Source organism: Microplitis mediator, chromosome 9 (genome assembly GCF_029852145.1).
Source record: "Microplitis mediator isolate UGA2020A chromosome 9, iyMicMedi2.1, whole genome shotgun sequence".
Classification (NCBI taxonomy): Eukaryota; Metazoa; Arthropoda; class Insecta; order Hymenoptera; family Braconidae; genus Microplitis; species Microplitis mediator.
In genome coordinates, this window is record NC_079977.1 from 18,705,777 (window position 1) to 18,723,022 (window position 17,246).

Below are 17,246 nucleotides of genomic sequence, written 5' to 3' on the forward strand. Positions count from 1 at the left end.
ATTATTATAATATTTTTCTAATAAAACTAACCCATGTTAAAATATGTACACGGTAAGAAAATTATGGGAAGTTTTCCTATGCATTATGGGAATGGTTCCCATAATGGTATGGGAATAGTACCTATACTACTATAGGAATGGTTCCCATATATTATGGGAACCATCCCCATAATAGTATGAGAATAGTTCCCATACCATTATGGGAATGGTTCCCATAATAATATGGGAATGGTTCCCATACCATTATGGGAATGGTTCCCATACCATTATGGGAATGGTTCCCATACCATTATGGGAATGGTTCCCATACCATTATGGGAATGGTTCCCATAATATTATAGGAATAGTTCCTATAGCAATATAGGAACCATTCCCATAATGGTATGGAAATAGTACCTATACTACTATAGGAATGGTTCCCATATATTATGGGAATGGTTCCCATAATGGTATGGGAACCATTCCCATAATATATGGGAATGGTTCCCATAATATTATAGGAATAGTTCCTATACCAATATAGGAACCATTCCCATAATGGTATGGAAATAGTACCTATACTACTATAGGAATGGTTCCCATATATTATGGGAACCATCCCCATAATAGTATGAGAATAGTTCCCATACCATTATGGGAATGGTTCCCATACCATTATGGGAATGGTTCCCATACCATTATGGGAATGGTTCCCATACCATTATGGGAATGGTTCCCATACCATTATGGGAATGGTTCCCATACCATTATGGGAATGGTTCCCATAATATTATAGGAATAGTTCCTATACCAATATAGGAACCATTCCCATAATGGTATGGGAATAGTACCTATACTACTATAGGAATGGTTCCCATATATTATAGGAACCATCCCCATAATAGTATGAGAATAGTTCCCATGAGAATAGTTCCCATAATATTATGGGAACTATTCCCATATCATTATGGGAACCATCCCTATAATATCATAAATTTTTTTTTTTGCACAATAGTGTAGAAATTTCCCAGAATTTGAATTTTCTTGAATGTTTTGTGCTGACAAAAAATTCTTGTTAACAATTTTAATGTTTTTTTGCCAAATACGATTTTTTTTTTCAATGTTTGAATTTTTGTTTTTATGTTTAATAATATTTCTGTGTATTGTAGAAGTGATTACCACACTTCTTTAAATTAATTTTTTCATGATAATATGGGAACCATTCCCATAATATTATAGGAATGGTTCCGATAATAGTATGGGAACTATTTCCATAATATTATGGAAATGATACCCTTAATGGTATACGAACCATTCCAATTGCATTATGGGAATCATTCCCATAATATTATGGGAATAGTTCCCATACTATTATAGGAACCATTTCCATAATATTAATAATAGTGTTATGGGTATCATTCCCATAATTATAGGAACTATTTCTATAATTATGGGAAACATTCCTATGATTATAGGAACCGCTCCCATAATTTATGGTCGCAATTCCTATGATGGTATAGGAAAAAATTTCACAAAATTATGGGAACCACTGCCATAATTTTCTTTCCGTGTATGTTAATGTTAATATTTATTGTTTTATTTAAAAATTTTTTAAATCAGTTAAAAAATTATTTATTATTAATTAAATAACCTAATTTTTAACTTCCCGCTAAGAAAATTGCAAATTTTCAAAAATTCGGGAAGTTATTCGTTTCGGTCCGATTTTCGAAAATCGAATTTTCATCAGATGTCGACGTTTTGAGGTCCTAGGAAGCTATTCTGACTATTCCCGGATGGACGAACGAATCAACATTTGAACGTACTTGGTGGCAATCGAAAGAGCTCACCAAAACTTAGAATTAATTAAACTTTGGGGTAGATCGGTCATGTAGTTAACAAGTTATTCGAAGAATAAAAATTAAAAAATTTTTTTATTTTTGGTTTTTTGCATATAACTCATAAATCACTTGCCCAATTTACCTCAAAATATATTCAGTTCTAACTCTTGGTAAGCCCTTTCGATTGCCACCAAGAACGTTCAAATCAATTGATTAACCTGGGTAAAAAAAAAATCGTAAATTTGACTTGATTTAACTTAATTTCCTTTGAAGTCGTCGATATGCCGACAACTGTATTCCACATTTTAACTTTTTAAACTTTTTTTGACTTAATACACTGTAAAAAATCCGGAGTGAATTCGGAGTGAAATTAAATCCGAATTCACTCCAGATTCACTCCGCCACTCGGAGTTCCGGAGTTGTAAAAAAAATCACTCCGCATGCGGAGTGAATTGGGAGTTTTTTTTTAGCGGAGTAAATTCAGAGTGACGCGGATTTTATTTCACTCCCAATTCACTCCGGTCCGGAGTTTTCATACTTAAATAAATTTATATTAATTTATATTAAACTTCTAAACAATGGGTGTGTGTGCGAGTGTGTGTTTGCGTGCCTGTGTGTGTTTGGGTATATGCAGGTGTTTGTGTGCGTGTGTGCGAATGTGTGCTTGTGTGTGTTCGGATGTGTGCAAATATCCGCGTGTATGCAAATGTGTGTGTGTGTGTGTGTGTGTGTGTGTGTGTGTGTGTGTGTGTGTGTGTGTGTGTGTGTGTGTGTGTGTGTGTGTGTGTGTGTGTGTGTGTGTGTGTGTGTGTGTGTGTGTGTGTGTGTGTGTGTGCAAATGTGTGCGTGTGTGCAAGTGTGTGCAAATGTATGTGTGTGTGCAAGTGTGTGCATATATGTGTGTGTGTGTGTGTGCATGTGGGCAAATGTGATCAAATGTGTGTGTGTTCAAATGTGTGCATGTGTGCAAATGTGTGTGTGTGTGTGCAAATGTGAATTGAATGTGTGTGTGTGTTAACCTGAAATTCTAATAAATTCAAAAAATGAAAAGTTATTGATAACTTTCTCAAAAGTTATTATTTCATTGATAAATTATTTGAAAATATTTTCAACATACCATAATTAAAATAATTGAAGTCCATTACTTAGTTCCCACGTAATTGAACTTAAAATATCAATTTACAATATTAATATTTAAATACATAACAATGGTGTACATCAGATAGACTCACTATTGCGCTCTTTACTCTTTACTCAGTTCTTTACACGCTACATCTACATCTACCCTAGTTCAAATAATCGATACTTGATACTTGGAAAACTTTAGCTGCATCCGTACTTACAAAACTATAGTTTATTCACACGGTACTTGTTTATTAATTATTCAAAATATACTTCGTAAGTGAACTTTGTTCATAAACTTTTTGCTAAAATGTTTTCACAAAATATATATTAGGGTACTTTATTTTCAAACATTTTATTTTTCGGCCTACATGAAAATTTTATTATAGAAGACAAAAAAAAATCTAGACAACAGTTGACCTTGAGGGTCAGCCCCAAAACTTTTCGCTGTTTGAAGCTCATTGAGCTCGAAAACATCATTGTGAATAAATTTTCGAGTTCTTCGAGCTCGAAAATACTCTAGACTGCGTTTTTTTTTAAGTTCCCCATGCAGGGGCTGCCAGAGTTGAACGACGGGGCCCTACTTGGCCCAGCACTAGGGAACCTAGCTTTGGCACATCTATATTGGCCCATGCTTGGCTCAAGACTGGGTCCTCGGTCCTCGCCATCCTAATCATTACCCGAGTCTGGGCCAGGACTGGGTAACCTAGCCTTGGCCGTTACAATGATTACCCGAACTTGGGCCAAGACTGGTTTGCTCTGATAAACTGTGAGTCAGTGCTATATTCACTTGGCGCACTTTTGTAGACTAAAATTTGTCAGAGCCAGTGAAAAAAATGGTTTAGATCTACGTTTTGAGGTCCCCCGCATGAAAATAACATATATTTTGATTTTATATAAAAAAATATACCGTAAATATATAATTTTATAAAACGGCAAAAATGTACGTATAATAAAATATAATATTTATATAAATTCAAAGTTATACTTTGATTTATAATTTAAATTATAAAAAAATATATACATATTTTCATAATATGTAATATAATTATAAAATATAATTTTTAACTTATAAAATTCATTATAAATTTACATATATTGGAATGATATACAATAGAATATATTTTTTTATATATTAAATATTATATTGATAAATATATTTTTTTATATAATTGACGTTGGAGAATCTCAAGATATTGAATTGTATATTGTATTATATAATACATTATATATCTAAAAATATAAAATAAAATATGAAAAATAAAGACTTTCAGTTTGACGATGATTGTGAGTATCAATGAGAATATATTTTATTCGAGTAAATTAAGTATGTAGATCGAACTTGAAAGAAAGTTTGTAGAGAGAGTCGTTATGACTACAAATTTTCATTTATATGATTACTTTTTAATATAAAAAAATAATTACTCGAAATAAAATAAGTTTTAGAGGATACCGAAAGAGCATTCATGGAACTGAAAATTTTTCGAAGCACAAAAGTGTCATGTATATCTTTTAATATATACAAGATTATATACGAGCATTATATATTATATTATACTGTTAATAATATAATTTGAATTATAAAATCATAATATATATAAACCTATAAATTGATACTATATAATGACATATATTTTTTTTATGTAATCTAATATTATATGGAGTTTTGATAATGATAATATATGCCAAAATATAAAATTATATATTATATTGATATACTTTTAAAATATAAAATTTTATATTGAAAACGGCAAAAAAGTAGTTATTTTTAAATATATAATTATTTATATTCTAAATTATACTATAATTAATAAATATTATATTATCTGATATAATTTCAGAGTATAAGTTTTTTTCATGCGGGCCTAAAAAGGTATTCTGACTATTATCAGGATGATGTCCGATTATCAGTATGTATGTGTGTGTGTGTGTGCGTGTGTGTGTGTGTGTATGGATGTAAGCTCTTGATATCTTTTTAATGAATTGACCGATTGAGATGGTTGAGGTGGCAATTGAAAGAGTTTGTTATCCGTCAACGATTCTAAATATTTTAAGTCGATCGAGCAAATGGACTCTAAGATATAGAAGAAATACAAAAAAAATTTTATTTTTAGTTTTTTTTAAATTTTTCAGAAATGGCTCGATCCATCGATTCCAAAATCTAATCAGCTCTGGAATTCAATATATTTATTCGTTCGAGAGATATCGATCGAAAAAGAAATGGTGAAAAACGGTTTTCTTCGATTATCTTTGAAGCGACTCATCCGATCAATTCTAGAATTTGATCAGCTTTAGAACCCAATAAAACACGTCGATTGCCACCTCAACCGTCTAAATCGGTCAATTTGTTTGAGAGATATCGTTGGAGAAAAAATGGTTAATATCAATATTATGGGATCTAATTTAAACAGGCATCTTATTTTACATTCCTGCAAGTATAGAAGCTGTTAGTGCGTTGAAAAGAAAGTTGCCTTAAAATGGCACACCCTGATATATATATATACATATATATATTAGGATGATCCAAAAAATAACAAACTTTTTTTTTTTCTTCCAAACAGGTTCAAAAGTTTCATTCAGATAAAAAAAGACGCCTGTGAAAATTAGAGGTCTTAATATTAACATTAAGAGGTTCCTCATCGCACTTTTCTATTTCCCATAAGAATAACATGGGAAGAATTTTTTTTACGTCTTCTGATTTTTATAAGTAGCTAACGATGCGTCATAGGAATAATTGGCAGGTATATTTTTGTAGGGAATTGAATGCTCTACAAAAAAAGATTCTTATTATTTTTTGATAAATCTATTCGTTCAAAAGTTATTTGAGGTTGAAGTCGAATTCACATTAAATTTTGAGATTTTCTACTTTTCCGGCGAAACTATCAGACTTATTACAAAATATTATAGAACCTTTTTTGTAGACAATTTTATTCCCTAAAAGTTATTCAGAATAAAGTTTTTTCGAATTCCGCATCGTTTTCTAGTTATTTTTATTTTAATGTCAAGCTCTTAAAATCGATCAGAAGACTATTTTTTTTATGAGCATGACATTGAAATGAAAATAACTAGAAAACAATGCGGAATTCGAAAAAATTTTATAAACAATAACTTCTAAAAAATAAAATTGTCTACAAAAAAGGACCCATGATATTTTGTAATAGGTCTGATAGTTTCGCCGGAAAAGTAAAAAAATCTCAAAATTCAATATGAAGTTGACTTCAACCTCAAATAACTTTTGAACGAATAGATTTATCAAAAAATAATAAGAATCTTTTTTTGTAGAGCATTCAATCCCCTACAAAAATATGCCTGCCAATTATTCCCGCATGAAAAAACTTGATATGTGAAAACATATATGATAGAATATCCCTAGTAGAAATGTTCAATTTTTTACTCGATTAAGTCTAGTATCTGGCTAGCGTTCATATCTAGTAACTGGCCAGCAATCTTATCCAGTAACTGGCTAGTGAAACTAGGTAAAAACTGGAAGTTGCGCCACCTATAACTGAATCGTAAACATTGGTCACACTGATGTTCTACTTATACTAGTGTACGTGTATGTTTATTTTTTCACTTTAACCTGTAAGTTGAATAATATTTAGTAAACATCAAGAAACAATACAAATAATTAACAAAAAATAAAAATTGTGTCTTTCAAAATAAAAATAATCGGTAATATATTTTAAAAAATGGATGAAGTTAAAAAAATCGACACAATAAACGAATTACGGTTGTGGGCAATCAAAACAAATACTCCAGATTGTCATCTAGACGAATTATTAAAAATTTTACGAGGAGTTATCCCAGATTTGCCAATGTGTGCAAAAACATTTCATGTTATTATACACTTATCCAAAAAATTAAAGGAACAAGAAAATTTTATAAATTTTTTAGTGATTTTTGGAAGGCTGTATTTTTGTGAAAAATGATCGTATCGAAAAAATTAAAAAAGCAAATTGAAGCTTGAAATCTCTAGTTTGAAGATCTTTCAGCAAAATATTTTTTTGAGCTACGGTTTTTGCGGAATCATAAGAAAAAGGTCGAGACAAAATTTTTCTAAATTTTTTGGTTTCGTTTTTTAGGACTACGGGGCCGGGAAAAATTTAAAAAAAAAAACAAATTCATGGCTTGTTTAGGAAATTTATTCAGCTACAATTTGCTTTTTTTTGTTTTTCTATACGACAATTTGCTGCTGAGATATCGGCCTTCAAATGAAAAAGGATCCTTTTGTCTTTGATTATTGATATCTCAGCAAGAAATGGTCACACAGTAATTTAAAGGGCAGTTTAATAAACTTGAATAAATCCCCTACAAGCTCCATTTTCGATTTTTTCAAAAAAAAATTTTTTTTATCCTTGATATCCATTTGAAAAACCTTTAAAAAATAGCCATTTTCTGGTTTTTTAGTCAACTCATCGCTACTCTGCAAATATTGATAAAAAAAATAATGTTGCCAGGTAATTTTACAGCTGAATGTACCCTCATAAACCCTGGAAATTTTCAGATTGATCCATTGAACCGTTTGTCCGGACCGATTGCTTAAAGTTTTACAAAACAATTAAAGGAACAAGTTTTGTTCCTTAATTTGCGTAATCGTTATCAAAATGAAATAATGAATTTTTTTCGGATTTTCTTTCATTTTTGCGTTAGTTATTCAGTAAATGTAAGGTAAAGAAAAGAAAAAATTTTTTTTCCGAAAAACGAAAAAAAAAAAAATAACCCTCCGAATAAAACGTAAAAAAATAAAAATGTGAAAAAATTCTTGTTTGGTCTCGTTTTTTGTAAAATTTTTTTTTTTCCCTCTTTACCTTCCATTTACTGAATAACTAACGCAAAAATGAAAGAAAATAAAAAAAAAATTCATTATTTCATTTTGGTAATGATTACATAAATTAAGGAACAAAACTTGTTCCTTTAATTGTTTTGTAAAACTTTGAGCAATCGGTCCGGACAAACGGTTCAATGGATCAATCTGAAAATTTCCAGGGCTTATGAGGGTACATTAAGCTGTAAAATTACCTGGCAACATTATTTTTTTTATCGATATTTGCAGAGTAGCGATGAGTTGACTAAAAAACCAGAAAATGGCTATTTTTTAAAGGTTTTTCAAATGGATATCAAGGATAAAAAAAAATTTTTTTTTGAAAAAATCGAAAATGAAGCTTGTAGGGGATTCATTCAAGTTTATTAAACTGCCCTTTAAATTACTGTGTGACCATTTCTTGCTGAGATATCAATAATCAAAGACAAAAGGATCCTTTTTCATTTGAAGGCCGATATCTCAGCAGCAAATTGTCGTATAGAAAAACAAAAAAAAGCAAATTGTAGCTGAATAAATTTCCTAAACAAGCCATGAATTTGTTTTTTTTTTTAAATTTTTCCCGGCCCCGTAGTCCTAAAAAACGAAACCAAAAAATTTAGAAAAATTTTGTCTCGACCTTTTTCTTATGATTCCGCAAAAACCGTAGCTCAAAAAAATATTTTGCTGAAAGATCTTCAAACTAGAGATTTCAAGCTTCAATTTGCTTTTTTAATTTTTTCGATACGATCATTTTTCACAAAAATACTGCCTTCCAAAAATAACTAAAAAATTTATAAAATTTTCTTGTTCCTTTAATTTTTTGGATAAGTGTATTAATATTTATATTATTAATATAAAAACAATCAATGTTATTAATGTTTCTCGTTTTATATTTAAAAATATAATATAATAAATTAATAAATAAATTTTATAACTTTTCCGTGTATTATTATTATTATTATTATTGTTGTTGTTGTTATTATTATAATTTTTAATTGTAATAAAATCAATATTTAATACTCAATAACCTCAAGATCAACAAGAGTCGCCATGTTTTATTTGCTATCTAGTAAAACTGGCCAGTTACTAGACAGTTACTGGATATTATACTAGCCAGTTCCTAGCTTAAGTCTAGTTAAACTAGCCAGTTACTGGCCAGATACTTGATTACGTTTCTACTAGGGATATGAATATTATAATGTGATATATTGTACAATATATAAAATAATATTTATATTTTTGCCGTATTAATATATGATAATATATTGAAAAAAAATATATTGCTAAAATATATTATCAATATATGACTTTTTATGTATGTTTTACATATATATTTTAATATATCTTTTTTATATTGATATATTATACTGAAAGTAGTATATTAGTTAATATATAGTATTTTTTATATATGTTTTCCAATATATTGTAAAATATATGTCACTTTTTTTACTTTTTTTAGGTTATTGCCAGTAAATATAAGGTCAATGAAAAGAAGGAGAAAAAATAATAAATTTGACTTTTTTTGTGGAATTGTGTAGAAATTGAAAAAGTATATTGAAAAAATAAAATTTTCAATATATTGCGAAAAATATGAGTTTTAATATACTGGAAAAATATAATTTCAATATACCGCGAACCATATATTTAATCATATAAATTCTTTCATATATGATCAATTATATAGCGACCATATACCACTAATTATATGAGTCAAAATATATGGCTATATATATCAAGTTTATTATATTATACTTATAAATTATATATATACTATCCATATATGACAAGAATATATTGAGCACTATATGAGATAATATATATAGAAAAATACAAAACATTTTATACAAGTAAATATATTATGATAAATATATAATTCAATATATGTAAAAAACATATATTTTTCAATATAGATATTTTTGCCGCTATATATTTATCACATATTCACCATATATTTTTTTATATACTTTTCACAATATATAGCTTTTCCATGCGGGTTCCTATGACGCATCGTTAGCTAGTTATAAAAATCAGATGACGTAAAAAAAAATTTTTTCATGTTATTCTTATGGAAAATAGAAAAGTGCGATGAACCTCTTAATGTTAATATTAAGAGCTCTAATTTTTACAGGCGTCTTTTTTTTTATCTAATTAAAACTTTTGAACCTGTTTCCGAGAAAAAAAAAAAATTCGTTATTTTTTGGATCACCCTAATTTTTACTAAAATACGAACTAAATGGAGTTGGGACTTCCCAATGTCCCCAGGAAAACCCAGTTATGTATTTATTTCCGACATATATATATCCCTATTCCGGTGTCTCTGTTTTCAGCACCCGTAAGTGTTAAACATAGGTCATTAGCGGCCGCCGCTTATTTAACTATTTTATTCTGTAAAAAAAACCTGAAAAAATTCGTAGGTCTTCTTTGGACTTCTAACTATGCGACAGAGTTGTTGCCATCCTCGAAAATCCCATTTTCAAAAAAACATTTTCATAAAAATTTGGAGGCATGTAGGCTGATTACAGTAGAATAATTTTGACACAAATGACCCATGTTAAACCGATTGGAGATACATATACACGGAAAAAAGCGCAGCTCAAAATTAGCTAATAATTATAGTCGTCGAATAAAAATTACTTTCCTTAGAGAAATTTACAATCCCAAACCAAAAATTACTAATATCAATGGAAAATTACATTTTTTTGTTAATTCTTACAATCAGTATTGTAAATTTTACGATTTGTAAAAGTTATTATACAGATCAGCAAAAATTGAATAAAGAATGGTAATAATCCATAATTATTTTACATCGTTCGATCGTTCTGGAAATAACAATATTCAAAAATCTCTTTGATAATATTACAATTCTGCGTTAAAAACATTTGTAAGAGTATAAATTGAATTTTACAATTCATTAAGAATAAATTACTATAAAACTTATATTTATTTTTATCTATTCTATAAAATTCAGTAGATAAAATAAAAAATATTAGTATAAAGTAGACAGTGATTTTTATTTGGAAACAACAGAAAAGTCACTCATGACTCAAGTTATGTTTACATGAATTTCGCAAAAATTATTCATTTATATCCTGATTATTACAATTTGTAAGATTATTAATTTTATTTTATAACATTTTAAAACTATTACTGAAAACATTGTAAAAAGAACTCTGGTATTCTAAAAATTATAATATCAAATAAATTTTGTTGAGGTATTGCAGTTTTTAAAACATCGATAACGTGAATTGCTACTTAGCGGGTAAAAATTACTATTTGCCATTGTAACTTTTAATACGAGAAATATAATATCGACTGCGTTGTATTTTATTCATATTTGGCATATACTTCGAGAAATTGGAAGGGTACCTGTAGCCGAGTGGTTAGCATGCTTGCACTTTAACTGGAATATTTGCAAGGCGTAGGTCCGAATCCCACTGTGGTAAAAAAAAAAAAGATGGTGGATTTTAAATAGGTATTGAGATATATACATAAATATATATACAGATAAATTCCGACGATATATATATATATATATGTTGGAAAAAAAATTTATTATTACACACAAGGAGACAATTTTTACTATCTGGATTAGTAAAAATTCAATAGCAGTCTCAGTGAAAGTTTTATTCTAAGATAGATTTTTTATTAAATCAAATGGTAAATTTTATTGAATGCTTTAGTTTTGTACTCTAAAACTCAAAGTAATTTTACTTATAATTTAGTAATTCATAGGATTAAGCGATTATAATTTTTACTCATTTAAAAGGAAAATTTCCACATTCTTGGACCGTTTCAAGTTTGCCTCGGTGAAATAGTAATTTTTATTTGAAAAATATCGAATATTACGAGATTTTTTTCTCCGTGTATATATACATGTACAGAACTTTAACGATTTCATATCCTAAAAAAATGAACCGATTATTAAAATCAATTAATTATTAGTTGATTATATATTTGTTTATTTAAAAATAATTTAAATTGACAACATTGATTTAATTGTTTTGAATGAAATTTAAGTGGCTGTCTAAGTAATCACGAGTGTCGGTTGACAATTGGGATTAATAGGTCAAACGATTGACCAATAGTGGCCGTTACTGTATTATTTTCGTCAATCTTTTTTAATACATATTTTTTTTTTTGCTCACTGAGAAATTAATGAGGAATTTGAAGTTTAAAAAAAAAATTGATATTTTTATCTGTCCGAATTACGGACAGTTAAGGGAAGTGTCTATATATCACAATAAATATAAAAAATATATATCACACTGTATTTTTCTCTAGACTAAGATCGAAATTATGCAAAAAATATACAGGAATTTAAAAAAAAATTTGTCAAAATATTTATTTTTTGGAAAAAATTCAAAAAAATTCAAAATTACTAAAATAAAAAAAAATTAAATTAATTGAATGAAAATAAAATAAATAAAAAAAAAATTTTTATATTCTCATTACCTAGACCAGCTGTCATTGCAAACGTTTGTTGATGTTTTATGACCGGAAACCACCAAAACAAGATATCAAGACTATGTTCATTGTTCATATATATTTTATGTATATAATTATATTTATGAGTTTTATTATCATTTTTTAATAAGCGAGTGTGTCATAAAAATAATCAGCCAGGGGTATAATTATTATCATTATTGTTATAATAAATTTAAATTATCTAGGAAAGCTGATAGAGACGCGAGTTTTGATATGCTATTAACGAAGTAGAGGTGTCATGGCGTCATATGACCTTCCGTAATGTCAGTGTGTCAAAATATAATTTATAATAATGACATTAGGGAGATAATAACGATGAAGCGTACGCTCTCTAATGCCACTTAATTATTCTACGATATTGTATTTAAAATATTGAAAATTTTTTAATTGAAGTTAATTAACGATATTGGAAATTTAAGTGAAATAAAAAACTCTGTTTAATATTTATAGAGGATAAATATTTAATGATTGGATATTTATAATGGGTTTTTTAACTTCCTGGTAAGAAAATCGATGATTTTCAAAATTTCGGAAAGTTATTGTTTTCACGCCGATTTCCGAAAATCCAAATTTCATCAGATGTCGACGTTCTGAGGTCCTACCCACACGGAAAAATTATATATCCGTATATATTCAGATTTGCCCGAATATATATGGATATATAATTTTTCCGTGTGGGTAGGAAGTAATTTTCACCATTTTTAGAATGATGTCCGAGTGTCTGTATGTATGTATGTATGTGTGTGTGCGTGCGTGTGCGTGCGTGTGTGTGTGGGTGTGTGTGTGTGTGTGTGTGTGTGTGTGTGTGTGTGTGTGTGTGTGTGTGTTTGTGACCTTCAAGCTCAAGGAGCTCGAAAACATCGGGAAGTTTTGGGTTTAATTGACCCTTGGTTCAATTGACCCCACTCTCCCCTAAACTTATTATGGAAATAAATATTTTCTTGGTTTAATAAAGTATTTTTTTGGAAATTGATACTCTTGAATCAAGAAATTTAATTTCAATGAAATAAGTTTTGTTATTAATAAAAGAAAGCTTTATTTTTGTCAGTAAAGTGATTTCTTGAGCCATGTCAAATTTTCTTGAAAATAATCGAATTATGTTCAAAAGTAAGTCATTAATATCGCGCGGACCATGGAGAAAGACTGCAACGACTCGAAATTTCACTGAGCATGGACTGAAAAGCATTGCGGTTGCAAAATCTATCTTCTCCCACCTCAATCGAGAATTCTCATTGTTTCCATAATTTTCTTTCCATGCATAAAGAATACTAATGAAATACGCTGTAAAAAATCCGGAGTGAATTCGGAGTGAAATTAAATCCGAATTCACTCCGCATTCACTCCGCCACTCGGAGTTCCGGAGTTTTGAAAAAAATCACTCCGCATGCGGAGTGAATTGGGAGTTTTTTTTTAGCGGAGCAAATTCAGAGTGACGCGGATTTTATTTCACTCCCAATTCACTCCGGTCCGGAGTTTTAATACTTAAATAAATTGATATTAATTTATATGAAACTGCTAAACAATAGGTGTGTGCGAGTGTGTGTTTGCGTGCATATGTGTGTTTGGGTGTATGCAGGTGTTTGTGTGCGTGTGTGCAAATATGTGCGTGTGTACAAATGTGTACGTGTGTGCAAATATGTGCGTGTGTGCAAATTTGTGCATGTGTGCAAATGTGTGCGTGTGTACAAATGTGTGCGAGTGTGTGCTCGAATGTGTGCGTGTGTGCAAATTCGTGCGTGCGTGTGTGCAAATGTGTGCGTGCGTGTGTGTGCGAGTGTGCGTGTGTGCCTAAATAATAGCTGATCAATAATGTAATACGCGAATTTTTACTTTGATTTTATTAAGTGGAGTTATATTTTATTAATAATATTTTTAAAACTCACCTCTGGAGTGAATTTCACTCCGAGGGGAGTGAACAATTAAAAATTCATTCACTCCGCATTCACTCCGCCACTCGGAGTTCCGGAGTTTTGAAAAAAATCACCCCGCATGCGGAGTGAATTGGGAGTTTTTTTTAGCGGAGTGATCTCGGAGTGACGCGGATTATATTTCACTCCCAATTCGCTCCGGTCCGGAGTTTTAATACTTAAATAAATTGATATTAATTTATATGAAACTGCTAAACAATAGGTGTGTGCGAGTGTGTGTTTGCGTGCATATCTGTGTTTGGGTGTGTGCAGGTGTTTGTGTGCGTGTGTGCAATGTGTGCGTGTGTGCAAATATGTGCGTGTGTACAAATGTGTACGTGTGCACAAATGTGTACGTGTGTGCAAATGTGTGCGTGTGTGAAAATGTGGGCGTGTGTGTACAAATATGTGCGAGTGTGTGCTCGAATGTGTGCGTGTGTGCAAATTCGTGCGTGCGTGTGTGCAAATGTGTGCGTGCGTGTGTGTGCGAGTGTGCGTGTGTGCCTAAATAATAGCTGATCAATAATGTAATACGCGAATTTTTACTTTGATTTTATTGAGTGGAGTTATATTTTATTAATAATATTTTTAAAACTCACCTCTGGAGTGAATTTCACTCCGAGGGGAGTGAACAATTAAAAATTCATTCACTCCGCATTCACTCCAGATTTAATCCGCATTCACTCCGCGAATTTTTTACAGTGTAGTAACAAAAATAGAGCATATTTCATAATTTTTACCATACGCTTGGTAATGAATATCATAAATAATGCATTTCGTGAATTGCAATATAATTTTTTTCTAAAATATCCACATAAGTCCGAGACTCATTTTCGCGTGATTAAAAATAAATCCATGGATTAAGAAAAACCAACAAATACCATAAAAAAATTAATCTGTCCATTAAAGCGCACATTAATATAACACGCAAAACAAAGGCCACAGGTGCCCGAGTATGCAATCGCCTTGGTACAGTCAACATGTACTTGGGGTCCACATATTTGCGCACCGCCCGCACCGGGATACCTTTATATACCTATATACCACAGATATATAGATACCTGACATTGTGAACGAGCCGTTTACTATACTCTGTTATGTGTGTAACGCTGAGCGTACAGCCAAAGACACGCGTGGAAAGCCTTTATCAAACGGGTGAATAGGCCCGGATGCACAACACGCCCAATGTTAAATGTCTCATCGTCGTACCTATTGTCATATCCTCTCTGTAAACAGAACCTCACATTAAATTAACAAAACCCGTTAATCTTTACACCGTAGTAATAATGCGTTCAGATCGACTCAGGTAGCCATTATTTTTTAACCTCAATATTTACCTTCATTTTTATTTATTTCGTGTGGATAAATATAAATATATAGGTAAACATATAAATACCGCCATTGTCGGAAGTGATAGATGGAATTTCTTTTCAATTGCGAGGGCTGTAAAACGAAATTGTTGGGATTATTACGATCTGTGTTGGAAATCGATTTACAGAAGATCGTTTTTGAGAAGGCATTCAGAAATTTTAAATAATGATGCCAGCTGTGGAAAAATAATGAGGTTGGATGGACGGAACGTAGCCGGGTTGGGTCAGAAGGGAATTTAGACGATCTGGCCGAATTACGTCAAATACAATTATTATACATGCGAAAATTTTTTATTGGTAATTGTGAGATCTCATTATATTTGTGCATATCTGGACCAATATAGATGGTTATCTACTGGGATTCTTGTGAGATGACGATGGAAGGGCCCAAGTTTGGCTGAGGCTTGGTCCCTTACTAATTCAAGGACAAGCTAGAAATCTAAACCTGGCCCAGATTGCTGAATGCTGGTAAGGTCTTGGACCAAGGCTAATGGACCAATGAACGGTAGTTTAATATTGGACAGATCTTGCAAGACATGAACCAAAACTTGGAAGTTGAATATTAGCAGAATCTTGGGTCAAGCTAGTAGGATCTTGGACCAAGGCTTGAGACTAAATAGTGGCTAGTTGTTGGGCCAAAGATGGGTAGTTAAATACTGGTAAGGTCTTGGGTCAAAGCTGATGGGCCAAGGCTTGGTAGTTAAACAGTGGCTTGTTGTTGGGCCAAGGCTTGGTAGTTAAATATTGGACAGATCTTGGGTCGAGATAGATGAACCAAGGCTTGGTACTGAATAGTGGCTGGTTTTCGGGCCAAAGATTGGTAGTTAAATATTGGTAAGGTCTTGGGTCCAGGCTGATGGGCCAAGGCTTGGTAGTTAACTATCCCGCGGATTTTGGGTCAAGATAGATGACCGGAGGCTTGTTGCTGAATATTGGCTGCATGGTTGTTGGGCCGAAGATGAGTAGTTAAATACTGGTAAGATCTTGGGTTAAAGCTGATGGTCCAAGGCTTGGTAGTTGAACAATGACTGGTTGTTGGACCAAGAATTGGTAGTTGAATATTAGGTGGATCTTGGGCCAAATCATGAACCAAAACTTGGAAGTTGAATACTAACAGGGTCTTGAGTCAAGGCTGATGGGCCAAGCTGGTAGGATCTTGGACCAAGGCTTGGTAGTTGAACAATGACTTGTTAGTGGGCCACGGCTTGGTAGTTAAATGTAATTCGAATCTTGGGTCATGATAGATGAACCACGGCTTGGTAGTTGGATAGAGGCTGGTTTTTGAACCAAGGCTTGGGAATTGGATAGTGACTGGTTTTTGGACCAAGGCTTGGTAGTTACATACTGGTGAGGTTTTGGGTCAAAGCTGATGAACCAAGATGGTTATCAAGTGGGTCTCTGGCCAAAGTTGGTTCAGCTGAACTAAGCAACCTAATATTGGCCCAAGACAGGCCCTGTTGTAAATAATTTTTTTGTTACAAAGGTATATATGGAATGATATAACCATATCTGGCCAGATTGGAACGTATTTAGAGTTATTCAAAAATGAAATTTGTTATAATTGATATTTTTTTAACGACTCCAGTGGAATAAATCGTTGCGGCAACTAATAAATAATGAAAATTGAGTGACAAATTCATGTAGTTCTACCGTTTTTCAGGGGCTCAATTGGTTCATTAGCTCAGTTGGTTAGAGCGTCGTGCTAATAACGCGAAGGTCGTGGGTTCGATCCCCCCATGAACCA

The 17,246-nt window shown here is 31.3% G+C and overlaps 1 non-coding gene across 1 annotated transcript; it reads left to right on the forward strand.

The window, feature by feature from the left end:
• The first annotated feature begins 17,172 nt into the window (after nucleotides 1–17,172).
• Trnai-aau (transfer RNA isoleucine (anticodon AAU)) lies at nucleotides 17,173–17,246 on the forward strand. Its single transcript has one exon. It is a non-coding gene; the product is annotated as a tRNA-Ile (tRNA).